At 47.3% G+C, this 14,452-nt stretch overlaps 1 protein-coding gene across 7 annotated transcripts in view; it reads left to right on the forward strand.

Moving 5' to 3' along the window:
- LOC130284828 (glucose-1-phosphate thymidylyltransferase-like) overlaps positions 1 to 14,452 on the forward strand; it is a 548,309-nt gene that overhangs the window by 525,989 nt on the left and 7,868 nt on the right. The window lies entirely within an intron of this gene.

Consider the following 14,452-nt stretch of genomic DNA (forward strand, 5'->3'; position numbering starts at 1 on the left):
CGACGGTCATCCACTTCATCACAAGTGACATCTGACACCCCCAGTCAACAGTTGGTGGCTTTCTCAGACACAACCCTCAGTTGTCATGGCAGGGAGCAGTCCCTGTCCTCCCATTGCCTCTGTCCTATGCTGTCCTATTCTGCTCCCTCCCCCACTATTTAATGAGGATGATATACTAGAGAACAGTCAGCAGCTACTGCCCAGCCAAGAAGTGGAGGAGACATCCGCCACTTCCTCCGCTAGGCGGGCAAGTAGTGATGAGGAGAGTGGTGTGGGAGGTGGTGTTGCGAGCGTTCAGGCTCCTGAAGCTGATACTGTTGAGGAACCTGAGGAGGACATCAGTGACGTGCAGACACATCTCGATGATGATGAAGCTGATCGCACTTGGGAGCCGGGTGCAGTAGGGGATTCATCATCATCATCAGGAGAAGAGGGTTGCAGGTTGCCCGTGAGGAATCAGCTGAGCCAGCATGGTGTTGGCACGGTTGACAGTCAGCGTGGTGGCAGAAGTGGAAATTCTGGAGCCAAACGTGCCCGAGGTAGACCACCTGCTTTGCGGCAGCCTACCTCCAGGGGTTCCTGGAGATGGCGGCAGTAACGGTCAATCAGTGCGGACTGTTGGTGGGAAAATCAGCTACTCAGTGGTGTGGCAGTTTTTCATCAAACATCTGGAGGATGTTAACCTGGCCACATGCAAGATGTGTCGGTAGAAGGGGAAGCGTGGCCAGGGTCCCAATGTTGGCACCATGGCCCTGCGTCAACATATGCAGCGTCACCATAAAGCAGCCTGTGAGAACCCTGGCTCCGATGTGGTGGTTCAGCCTGCTGTATCACCCAGTGGCACACCGCTCCCTGTTTCAGCCAGCCAAAGCTCCTCCACCTCAGCCGAAGGGAGCTGTGTGTCATGCCAATCTTCTGTTGCTCCAGATTCTCCTACTTCGAGTCAGTCATTCCGTCAGCAATCCATCGGCACAACCATGTCCAAGAGACAACAGTATTCGTCAAATCATCCAATGGCGCAGAAGCTGAATGTGCTCCTGTCCAAGTTGCTGGTGCTGCAGTCCCTCCCTTTTCAAGTGGTGGACTCTGCACCTTTCAGAGAACTGATAGCTTGTGCCGAGCCGAGGTGGAAAGTTCCAAGTCATCATTTCTTTGCGAAGAAGGCAGTACCAGCCTTGCACAATTTTGTGGAACAGAAGGTGGGCCAGTCCTTGAGCCTATTGGTGTGTACCATGTGTGCAGGGCACGGCGGTGCCACACCATTCTTTAAACGGTTTGCCTTGGCGATCGGAGTCACACAGGGGAGGAACTGCTAAAAGTCATTCATCAAGAAATCGAATCATGGCTTACTCTGCGAAAACTGGAAATGGGAACCATGGTTACTGACAACAGGCAGAACATTTAGTCTGTGCTGCGACAAGGAAGCCTTAGACATGCGCCCTGCATGGCACACATGTTCAGTCTGGTTGTCAAGCGGTTCTTGAAGTGTTCCCCCCCATCTGCAAGACATCCTAACAATGGGAAGGAAACTTTACATGCACTTCAGCCACTCGTACACCGCAATGCACACCCTCCTTGAGCTGCAGTGTCAGAATGGCATCCCCCAACATAGTCTGTTTGCGACTTTTCCACACGTTGGAATTCCACCCTCCATATGTTGGACTGACTATACGAACAGAGCAAAGCCATCAACCATTTAATGGTGATCCAAGCAGATAGGGGAACTCCCCTATACCAGTAGCAGCTCATACGTGACACCTGCCGTTTGCTCAGGCCCTTTGAGGAAGCCACATAGTTACATAGTTAGTATGGTTGAAAAAAGACATACGTCCATCAAGTCCAACCAGGGAATTGAAGTGAAGGGTGTAAGGGGATAAGGGAAAGGGATGTAGTTTTATAATTCTGCATAAGCATTAATGTTATTTTGTTCCAGGAATGTATCTAACCCTGTTTTAAAGCTGTTAATTGTTCCTGCTGTGACCAGTTCCTGAGGTAGATCGTTCCATAAATTCACAGTCCTCACGGTAAAGAAGGCGTGTCGCCCCTTTAGACTAAACCTTTTCTTCTCCAGACGGAGGGAGTGCCCCCTCGTCCTTTGGGGGGGGTTTAACCTGGAACAGTTTTTCTCCATATTTTTTGTATGGGCCATTTATATACTTATATACGTTTATCATATCCCCCTTAAACGTCTCTTCTCAAGACTAAACAATTGTAACTCCTTTAATCGCTCCTCATAGCTAAGATGTTCCATGCCCCATAGTTTAGTCGCGCGTCTCTGCACCCTTTCCAACTCCGTAGTGTCCCTTTTATGAACAGGTGACCAAAACTGAACAGCATATTCCAGGTGAGGCCGTACCAATGCTTTATAAAGGGGGAGTATTATGTCCCTGTCCCTCGAGTCCATGCCTCTTTTTATACATGACAATATCCTGCCGGCTTTGGAAGCAGCAGCCTGACATTGCATGCTATTCTGTAGTCTGTGATCTACAAGTACACCCAGATCCTTCTCTACCAGTGACTCTGCCAGTTTAATCCCCCCTAAGACATACGATGCATGCATGTTCTTAGTACCCAGATGCATAACTTTACATTTATCCACATTGAACCTCATTTGCCAAGTGGATGCCCAGGCACTTAGTCTATCCAAGTCATCTTGTAACTTATGCACATCCTCTATAGACTGTACCGTGCTACAAAGCTTGGTGTCATCTGCAAAGATAGAAACAGAGCTGTTAATACCATCCTCTATATCATTGATAAATAAATTAAACAGCAGCGGGCCCAGTACTGAACCTTGGGGTACACCACTAATTACCGGGGACCAATCAGAGTACGAATCATTGACCACCACTCTCTGGGTATGATCCATGAGCCAGTGTTCAATCCAGTTACAAACCAAAGTTTCCAAGCCCAAGGACCTTAACTTACCTGTCAGACATCTGTGAGGGACAGTATCAAACGCTTTGGCAAAATCCAGAAACACTATATCCACAGCCATTCCTCTGTCAAGGCTTCTACTCACCTCTTCATAAAAGCAAATTAGATTGGTTTGACAACTTCTATCCTTAGTAAACCCATGCTGGCTATCACTTATAATACTATTATCCCCTATGTATTCCTGTATGTAATCCCTTATAAGTCCTTCAAACAATTTACCCACAATGCACGTTAGACTTACCGGTCTATAATTGCCTGGCGAAGACCTAGAGCCCTTCTTGAAGATTGGTACCACATTAGCCTTGCGCCAGTCCCTTGGCACAATACCAGACACCAGAGAATCTCTAAATATCATGAACAAGGGTACAGATATTACTGAACTTACCTCTCTAAGAACTCTTGGGTGTAGTCCATCCGGCCCTTGGGTGTAGTCCATCCGGCCCACATTATTAGTCAGATTACAGGATGAGCAACGTCATTCCACTGATTCATCTACTACAACACGTGTTGAAAACAATGGCTGGCCAGGGCACTGGAGACATGGCGCCTACATCTCACAGCCACATGATCCCTGTGGGGGCTTAACTGGAGGAGGAGGGGCACAGTGGAGCACAGTTTTGGTTTAGTGAGATGGACGTTTTTTCTTGTCATCTGACAAGAGGAGCAGGAGCAGCTAGAGGGTTATGAGGAAGGCGAGACAGAGGAGATGGAAGCAAGGAGTCCCTCCGAGTCACTTGCACAAATTGCATGATGAATGCTCACTTGCTTGCGTAGTGACCGCTGAATTGTCACCATTTGGCAGTGGGATGACTTCTGGCCTTGCACCTTATTGGACCCTTGCTACCGGCACAAAATGGGGGCCTTTTTTACACCCACTGAGAGTGAGGACAAACTGACCTACTACAGCGACATCCTACATAGTCAGTTGGCTGATGCCTATCTGCGCCATTGTCTATCCCCTCGCAGGTCTGACTCTGGGGGCCCTCTGTGCTCACCTTCCACTGTCAAGGCTGCTGGGGAGGGGTGGGGTGGCAGGAGCCATACCAGCTCCATCAGCAGCGGCCTGAGTCTACAGTTGCTGATGAGTAGCTTCCTTCACCCGCATAGTGAAGCAACTCATCAGCAGCATGTAGACCTGGAGCAGGACCTGAACCAGCAGGTGTGTCATACCTTGACATGACCATGCCAACACACCTTGAAGATCCAGGCACAACTAGCAGAGTTTGCCCCGGAAAAGCTGTCCTGCCCGGCCAGTAGTGTGCCATCAGAGCGGGTTTTTAGTGCGGCGGGGGCCATAGTAACGCCCAAGGAGAACTTGTCTGTCCACGAAAAAAGGAGAGACTGACCTTTGTGAAGATGAATCAGGCATGAATCAGCCAGGATTTCCACTCACCAATGCCTGATGCATCAGAGACATATTGACCATGGTGCCACACCAACACTTCATGTTCCCCTTATGCTGTCGCCAACTCCAGGCTGTGTCATTCAGCCACTATATGGTCTCCTCATGCTGCCGCCAATTCCAGGCTGTGTCATTCAGCCACTATGTGGTCTCCTCATGCTGCCACCACCTCCAGGCTGTGTCATTTAGCCAGTATATGGTCTCCTCATGCTGCTGCCAACTCCAGGCTGTGTCATTTAGCCACTATATGGTCTCCTCCTACTGATGCCACCTCCAGGCTCTGTTATTGTGCTGCTGTGCATAAGTGATTCTAATAGTGATGCCTCTGATCTGCATGTCATACTGAATAACAGTACAGTAACCCCCCGACCTACGATGGCCCCGACATATGATAAAATCGACATACGATGGCCTCTCAGAGGCCATCGCATGTCGATGTCAGCATCGACATACGATGCTTTTATATGTCGGGGCCATTGCATTAACTGCTATCCGACAGCGCAAAATGCTTAAGCTGCTGTCGGATAGCAGTGTAATATGCCCCAGCAGGTTCACTTACCTATTCCCGATGCTACGGGTCCACTTTGCGATCCTCCGGTGTCTTGCGCATCTTCTCCAGGGTCCGGGCCTTGCTTTCCGGCGTCGTTATTACGTCACTACGCACGCCGCGCCGGCGCAGCAGCGTAATAACGTCACCAGAAAGCGAGGCCCGGACCCTGCAGAAGATGCGCAAGACACCGGAGGATCGCGAAGAAGACACCGGAGCAGCGGGACAGCATCGGGAGCCCCTGGAACAGCAGCGGGAGCGGTGAGGACCTGGTGCGGAGCGGCGGGGACAGGTAAGTACAGCTTCCTATACTTTACATTGTCGAATCCATCGTATGTTGAGGGATCCGTGCAAACGATTCGGACCCCTGTATTATTTCACTAATCCAGCACACACCCTATGCGTGTTACAGCAAGGCATATTGTTCTACACCCCCTATTGAGGCTCTCTGTAGGCCAGAAATACCCGTTTTTAATAGCAGTTTGCCACAAATAAATTCGGACCGAAAAATTTTTTGGGTAAATTTGGCAAAACTGCCGAATCAATTTTGCTCATCTCTAGAGGGCAGTGACGCAGTTTTTGGCTGACCATCTAGAGTTTCCCTTTGTTTTTAACCTAGGTTTGCCTACTGGGGCTGATGAGTGGTCTTGAGTTGAGCTTTCATAGACTGATATTCATCCAATTCCTTTTGTTTTGTGCCCATAAAGTTGTGATTATGGCCTGGAAGGATACTTCCACTCCTCCTATGTCCCGCTGGTTTAATCTGGTTAATAGGCATGTCCCACTATATAGAACCTTGTATATTAGTTGTAGGTGCCCCAAGAAATGTTATAAGGTCTGGATGCCCTGGTTGATTTTGGGGGAGTCAGTGGTCCCTTTGGAGCGTGTGCGTTCTCCTCAATAAACAGAGGAGCCTACAGCATGTCAGTGTTGGGAAGGTGTGTGTTCTGGAGTGTATGCATAATGGGGGACATGTATCAAAGATTTTACCCCTGTTTTGTGTGTATTTTTTTGCGCAAGCCCTTTTTTTGCGCACATTTTGGTACAGCATGTCGTCCAGATGTGGCTGAATCAGGGTACATTGGAGCTGCATATATAGTACACATGGATTTATTACCTGCGTACTTTTCCTTTGCACCAAAAATTTTGGCGCAAGTGCATCTTTTTCCCAGCAAATATAAGCCATCTTTAACTGCATGTAGCAATCCTTTCTATTTCTGAAGGAAAGTACTACTAAGGAACCACCAGAATGTTTTAACTTTCCTATCTCAATTCCTCATTTGGTTTGCTTTATATTGCTTTTTACTCCTTGGTTATTCCAAAGCACTTTTAAAATAATTTGCATATAGAATATTTGTTTACAGTTCAGTTATTCATTAGATCACTTGTATATTGGTATTGTTATTTTATGATCCAACAATTTAATACATTTACATAGGAAATGTTTGATAGCTTACTTATCATTGAACAAGCTCCGTCACATTAAAATAGCTTTGTAATCCACTTAACACTGTAGATCATTCTCCTTTTATTTTTAAAATTTACTGCTTTCCGTTATACTTTTCCCCAGCGCCCGGTAAGATGGTGGCTATCACTGATAGCCAGCCATCTTACCATGTGACCACAGGGGGTTTCATCCCCCCCCCAGCGATCGCTGCTATCAGCTAGTCAAATCTGACTAGCTGATAGCAGCGCGGTGTGTGAGTCTGGATCACGGGGATCGGTACACACACCACTCTGCTAAGTGTCCCTTACCCCTCCCCCGGCGTCACTTACTCAGCCATGCGGTGTCCCGAGCAGTCCCGGTGCGAGCGGCGTCCTCCAGGCTGTCCCGGGGGTGGTGCGTCCCGGCGGCATCTTCATTGGCAGCAGTGAGATCGCCTCTGGGAGTTTCAAAACTGCAACTCCCAGCATGCTGCCTCTGGGAGTTTCAAAACTGCAACTCCCAGCATGCCCAGACAGCCTTTGGCTTTCTGGGCTTGCTGAGAGTTGTCGTTTTGCAACATCTGGAGGGCCACAGTTTGGAGACCACTGTATAATGGTCTCCAATCTGTGCTCTTCCAGATGTTCCAAAATTACAAATCTCAGCATGCCCACTCTGTCGAGGCATGCTGGGAGTTGTAGTTCTGTAACATCTGGAAGACCACAGATTGGAGACCATTATACAGTGGTCTACAAACTGTGGACCTCCAGCTGTTGCAAAACTACAACTCCCAGCATGCCCAGACTGCCCAAGCATGCTGGGAGTTGTAGTTCGTCAACATCTGACCCTTCAGATATTGCTGAAATACAACTTCCAGCATGCCTGGCCATGCTGGGAATTATAGTTTTGCAACAGCTGGAGGCACACTAGTTGGGAAACATTGTTCGTTTCCTAACTCTTTTTCCCAACCCGTGTGCCTCCAGCTGTGCCTCCAAACTATAACGCCCAGCATGCACTGACAGACCATGCATGCTGGGAATTTAAGTTATGCAACAGCTGGAGGCACACTGGTTTGGAAACACTAAGTTAAGTAAAAAAACTTTCAAGTGTTTGGCAACCAGTGTGCCTTCAGCTGTTGCATAACTACAACCCTCAGCATGCACGGACTGCCAAAGGGCATGCTGGGAATTGTAGCAGTATGCCTCCAGCTGTTGCATAACTACAAGTTCCAGCATGTCCTTCTGCTGTCACTGCATGCTGAGATTTGAAGTTTTTGCAACAGCTTAAGGCACACTGGTTGCGAAACACTGAGTCTGTTTCCGTGTTTCGCAACCAGTGTGCCTCCAGCTGTTGCAAAACTACAACTCCCAGCATGCACGGACAGCCAAAGGGCATGCTCAGAGTTCTAGTTTTGCAACAGCTGGATGTTCCCTCCCCCCAATGTGAATGGACAGGGTACACTCACATGGGCGGAGGTTTACAGGGAGTGCTGCAAGATTGAGATGCAGCAAACTCGCTGTGAACCCCCGCCAGTGTGACTGTACCCTAAAAACACTACACTACACTTAAATAAAATAAGTAAAAAACACTATATATACACATACCGCTACACAGCCCCCCTCCCCAATAAATATGATCATCATCTGGTACGGCACTGTTTCCAAAATGGAGCCTCCAGCTGTTGCAAAACAACTCCCAGTATTGCCGGACAGCCATTGACTGTCCAGGCATGTTGGGAGTTTTGCAACAGCTGGAGGCACCCTGTTTGGGAAACACTGGCATAGAATACCCCTATGTCCACCCCTATGCAAAACCCTAATTTAGGCCTCAAATGCGCATGGCGCTCTCTCACTTTGGAGACCTGTCGTATTTCAAGGCAACATTTTAGGGTCACATATGGGGTATCGCCGTACTCGGGAGAAATTGCCTTACAGATTTTGGGGGCCTTTTTCTCCTTTTACCCATTATGAAAAGGAACAGTTGGAGTTTACACCAGTATGTTAGTGTATAAAAATAAAATTATTTACACTGACATGCAGGTGTTGCCGCATACTTTACATTTTCACAAGAGGTAAATTGGAAAAAAGATCCCCATTTTTTGGGACACAATTTAGCCAGAGTACGGAGATACCACATATGTGGGCGCAAAGTGCTCTGCGGGCGCACAACAAGGCCCATAAGGTAGAGTGCACCATGTACATTTGAGGTGATTTGCACAGGGGTGTTACAGATGTTAAATGAAGAATAAGGACATTGGTATAATTGATGTGTTATAATTGGGTGCAAAAAGTGGTATTATTGTGAGATTAAAACTCTACATAATGAAGAAAAAAAATTCTAAAACTAATAACGAGGACACACTTACTGTTTAGGTGCAGATACGCTGCAGACAAAGCTCCTACTAAATAGAGCTGCGGTGTAAATTTATGCTCTGAGGAGAATTCTAAATTTAAACGCAATTCAAGAAAGTAGCTGCGCAAGAATGATAAATTTAACGCAGCTGCGCCAAATTTAGACAACAGGCAGAGGGGTAAAAAAACTTCTATTATACACTGGAAATGATACGTGTCCCCCAATGTGTGCTAGTGGTTGTGTCATTGTATGTCATTAGGCTGTTCTGCTCTAGGGGCTTTGTCCTTGGACTGATGCGTGATTGATGGCTTTGTTTTTCGCATGGACTCACTATCTTTGCTGCTGCATTGTTTGTATCCCTGTATATTTATATGTGATTATTGTGGACCTCTATCCTGTGTAAATTGGGTGCTCTTCCGGATCTCCCTGGAGCTTTGTTGTATGCTTTGTTTAATTTTATGTTTCTTAAAAATTATAAATACTTAAAAAAAATCATCTTGGTAGGGAATTAAAAGTACCGTATATACTCGAGTATAAGCCGACCCGAGTATAAGCCGAGACCCCTAATTTCAACCCAAAATCCCAGGAAAAGTTATTGACTCGAGTATAAGCCTAGGGTGGGAAATACCTCATCCCCCCCCTGTCATCATCCAGACCCGTCATTAACATCCTCATCATCATCCCCTTGTCATCATCCCACACATCCCCCCCTTCATCATCCCCTTATCATCCCACACATCCCCCCCTTCATCATCCCCTTATCATCCCACACATCCCCCCTTCATCATCCCCTTATCATCCCACACATCCCCCCTTCATCATCCCCTTATCATCCCACACATCCCCCCTTCATCATCCCCTTATCATCCCACACCCCCCTTCATCATCCTCTTCTCATCATTCGCCCTCAGTGGTCTTCAACCTGCGGACCTCCAGAGGTTTCAAAACTACAACTCCCAGCAAGCCCGGGCAGCCATCGGCTTTCCGGGCTTGCTGGGAGTTGTAGTTTTGAAACCTCCGGAGGTCCGCAGGTTGAAGACCACTGCGGCCTTCAACATCATCCAGCCCCCTCTCACCCCCTTTAGTTCTGAGTACTCACCTCCGCTCGGCGCTGGTCCGATCCTGCAGGGCTGTCCGGAGAGGAGGTGGTCCGGTGAGGAGGTGGTCCGGGCTGCTATCTTCACCGGGGGCGCCTCTTCTCCGCGCTTCCGGCCCGGAATAGAGGCGTTGCCTTGACAACGGCGCAGAAGTACGTTGGCAATGAACGCACCTCTGCGTCGTTGTCACGGCAACGTGACTATTCTGAGGCCGGGCCCGAAGCGCTTAGAAGAGGTCTCCCCGGTGAAGATAGCAGCCCGGAACCACTATCCCACCGGACTACCTCCTCTCCGGACAGCCCTGCAGGACCGGACCAGCGCCGAGCGGAGGTGAGTACTCAGAACTAAAGGGGGTGAGAGGGGGCTGGATGATGTTGAAGGCCGCAGTGGTCTTCAACCTGCGGACCTCCGGAGGTTTCAAAACTACAACTCCCAGCAAGCCCGGACAGCCGATTGCTGCCCGGGCTTGCTGGGGGTTGTAGTTTTGAAACCTCTGGAGGTCCGCAGGTTGAAGACCACTGAGGGCGGATGATGACAAGAGGATGATGTAGGGGGGGTGTGGGATGATGACAAGGGGATGATGACAAGGGCATAATGAAGGGGGGGGGGATGTGGGATGATGACAAGGGCATGATGAAGGGGGGGGTGTGGGATGATGACAAGGGCATGATGAAGGGGGGGGTGTGGGATGATGACAAGGGCATGATGAAGGGGGGGGTGTGAGATGATGACAAGGGGATGATGAAGGGGGGTGGGGATGATGACAAGGGGATGATGAAGGGAGAGTGTGGGAGATGTAGTTTTGAAACCTCTGGAGGTCCGCAGGTTGAAGACCACTGCGGGTGGGGGAGTTCACTCGAGTATAAGCCGAGGGGGGTGTTTTCAGCACGAAAAATCGTGCTGAAAAACTCGGCTTATACTCGAGTATATACGGTATGTCTTTTGTTCTTAGGAAAACCGCTTCCTATACCATTATTTTTGTAAAAACTCTGAGCTTGAAAGACCTCAAATGGAAAGGCTCGCTACTGCAGGCGTGTCAAAGTTTAAAGACTTCATCTGAAATCTTTTGTAAGACAGGAATTTGTTCAGAGATTTTAGGTTTATAAATTACTCTAAAAGTTCCATTCAGTTTTTTTTTAGTATGAAGAGAGGGGAATAAAATTCTCTCCACTCTTCCTGAGGTGGGACAGGAACTAATACTCTTTTTAATAGAAGGATTTTTATTTTTGTAACTAAAGCATTTTGTTTTAAGTGATTTGACATTACCCCAGTGGGAAGAAAGGAAAGTCTAAAGGAAAGGAGCGGAATTCTTGCAAAAGGCCTGCACCAATGGTGCTTATGACCCAGGGGCTGGAAGAAATATTTTCCCAGATCTCCACAAAATCAGACAGACATCCACCCACTGGAAGGGTGGTGTCATTTTTTAGACTCTTTAGCACCAGCATCCTAATTGGAGTTAAACTGGAACCCCTTCCCCTTAGGAACTTAAAAGGAACCAATCATCAGATTTTACCCTATATTTATGCTTGGCAAAGCATTATATAGGGTAAAATCTTTATTTTCACCATTCCCGGGTGATGTTCCTGCCCCCAGGGATGGTGAAGATATGTAGTTATTAACTAGTCACCGCCGCCGCCGTAAGTAGTCACCTGGGCGGGGAGCTCTTCTCATCTACTCCCGTTCTTCGGCCGGGAGCACCGCCCCTCCGCTTGATTGATGGTCCGCGTCATCGCTCTGCTCCGTCCGTTCAGTGAGCGGAACAATGACGCGGCCCATCAATCAAGCGGAGGGGGCGTCGCTCCCGGCCGAAGAACGGGAGTAGATGAGAAGAGCTCCCCGCCAAGGTGACTACTTACAGCGGCGGCGGTGACTAGTTTATATCTTAACCATCTCTGGGGGCAGGAGCATTCCCGGGAATGGTGAAAATAAAGATTTTACCCTATATAACGCTTTGCCAAGCATTATATAGGGTACAATCTGATGATTGGTTCCCTTTAAAATTTTTTTTTTTTTGTTACCATGGGGTCTAGGACTTTGTCTTCTCCTGTCTTTTACCATGAAAGCAATTAGTGGACCTAGGCTGAAGCGGTAACACATTTTTTTTTTTTTTATCAGAAGCCTTAGCTAAGATATCTGATAAGAGATGATCACCAGTACAAGGGATAGAACACAATCTACCTTTAAAAGGGGTACTCCGGTGGAAATTATTATTTTTTTTTTAAATGAGCTGGTGCCAGAAAGTTAAACAGATTTGTAAACCATTTCTATAATAAAATCTTTACCCTTCCAGTACTTATTAGCTGCAGCATACTACAGAGGAAATTCTTAACTTTTTGAATTTCTTTTTTGTCTTGTCCACAGTGCTCTCTGCTGACACCTAATGCCCGTATCAGAAACTTTCCAGAGCAGGAGAAAATCCCCATAGCAAACCTATGCTGCTCTGGACAGTTCCTGACACGGACAGAGGTGTCAGCAGAAGCACTGTGGACAAGACAAAAGAAATTCTAAAAGAAAAGAGTTTCCTCTGTAGCATACAGCTTCTAATAAGTACTGAAAGAATTAAGATTTTTAAATAGAAGTAATTTACAAATCTGTTTAACTTTCTGCCACCAGTTCATTACCAGTTTCCACCGGAATACCCCTTTAAAGGCAGTATCCCCCTTCCACGGCCTAAGCTAAATGGCCCTCCTAGCAGAATTAGACAAAGCAGCCGTCCTGGCAGATAGTTTAATGGAGTCAAGGGAGGCATCAGCTAGAAAATCTGCCACTTTGTAAATAACTGGAAAGGAATTAAGAATCTCCTCTCTAGGAATTTTATCAAGGAAGTGTGTTTTGAGCTGATAACCATACCCACAGTGAACAGGACACACATGCAGCAGCCACACTAGATCTTAAAGAGGCAGTGACTGCTTCCCAGGTTCTTTTGTTAAAATAATCCACCTTCCTGTCCATGGGATCAGGAAGAGATCCTAGGTCATCAAAAGGGAGTGCAGATTTTTTTTTATTTTTATTTTTTTTGTCATCTTAGCTACCTGGGAAGAAAGGATCATTTTTTGGGTTTTTATCTATAACCCCCTTAATACTGGGACTTTGACCTACATATAAGGTATCTTCTGCCGTGACATCCTTACTGTCTTCTAAGTTCATGGACAACCTTTTCCCTTTAAGTAATTGGTCAATGTACTTAGTAGGAAAGAGCGCTTAAGTCCCCAAATCATCAGAAGACAGGTCAATAGACAAAATCTCTCCTCCTTCGCACCGAATGGATAAGGGAGGTGGCAGATATATTAGACAATGCAGAAGATGTGCTAGGCTTATCCTGGCTAGGGGTCCCAGATTTAAGAGATGAATCTATTTCTTCACAAATAGCTTCCAAACATGTCGGACACAGACTTCTTATGAGAGGGGTCTAAGGTTTTTTTTGTATTCTGCACATTACTTATTGTGCACCTTAGAGGTGGCTTCCTTGGCACTAGAGGAAGAAGCTCTCTAGGGAAGAGAGAATATCCCAGTTAGCTAACAAAATCTAAGAAAAGGAATTGTCTCATCCGCAGAATTCCCCCCGCTGGTACCAGGCCAAAGCTTCGATTCGTAGTGCGTCCTTCTCTACTGCCTGCTGGATCAGAATGGTGACAGGCTGGAGTCTGATTCTGAGAAGCCGCAAGGCTGATCTCACCCTTGGATGTAAAGGTTGGCTGCTGCGGTCCACTATCGTTTCCGGACGATAGGAAACTACAGAAACCCCCAGTGATACTCCTGCACTTCACTTGAATTAGGCTGGAAGTGATGTTGCGCCCTGCTGGAAGTAGTCAGAGGCAGCGCCGGGGAAACACAACAGGTGGGACCGAGCCGGCCGTGCGTCCTAGAAGGGTGGGGGAGCCAGCCAGAACCCGCACTCTCCCAGCCTTTCCTCCCCAGAGAGGAGTCGAGCGCCAAAGGAAAGATGCACCAGAGGCCTGCTGGACCCGCGTCAGGCTTGTGACCAGGGAGCCACCCATGACAGAGGACTTGCAGCCTGGAAAGATGTATGAAAAAACTCCTCAAGCTTCCTACTGGAGGACAGGAAACCTGAACTGAGGTGTGGCTTCTTTTTATATCCTCAGGTTTCCTGTCCTGCGGTAGGAGGTCCTATCCAGGGGTGCTGTCATGAGCCAAGGGGACAAATAACAGTGCCACAGTAATTTTCTACATTCAAGGTTAGAAACTTTTTTTTTTTTTTTTTTTCTTTTTAACAGTGCCCCTCTAGTTTTGCACCTCTGTCTCAGTTTCAAGTCAGATTTTCTTGCTGTGTTTGGATCTATCAATTCTGAACAGTTTTTCTGTACCTTCTGAAAAGAAGCATCCCCACAGCTTGTAGCTAACCAAGTTTCACTGTAGGAATGGCATGCTCAGCCACTCTTCCAGATTTGTGGAGAACATGACTAATAGTTCTATGGATCAACACAGAGGGGACAAACTAGGCATATAGGTCGAATTTGATGGGCTCTGGTCTTTTTTTTACCTTATGAACTATGTCATTATGTGCGGTGGACAGTTTCTTCCACCTCCGCTGTTGATCTTTGCAGCTCTTCCAAAGTTACCATGGGACTCTTGGTGGTTTTTCTGATTTTCTCCTTGCCCGACTTGTCAGTTTGGGTGGACAACCTTGTCTTAATAGGTTTGTTGTACCATATTCTTTTTATTTTCTGATGATT

The sequence above is a fragment of the Hyla sarda genome, chromosome 8 (genome assembly GCF_029499605.1).
Source record: "Hyla sarda isolate aHylSar1 chromosome 8, aHylSar1.hap1, whole genome shotgun sequence".
NCBI lineage: Eukaryota > Metazoa > Chordata > Amphibia > Anura > Hylidae > Hyla > Hyla sarda.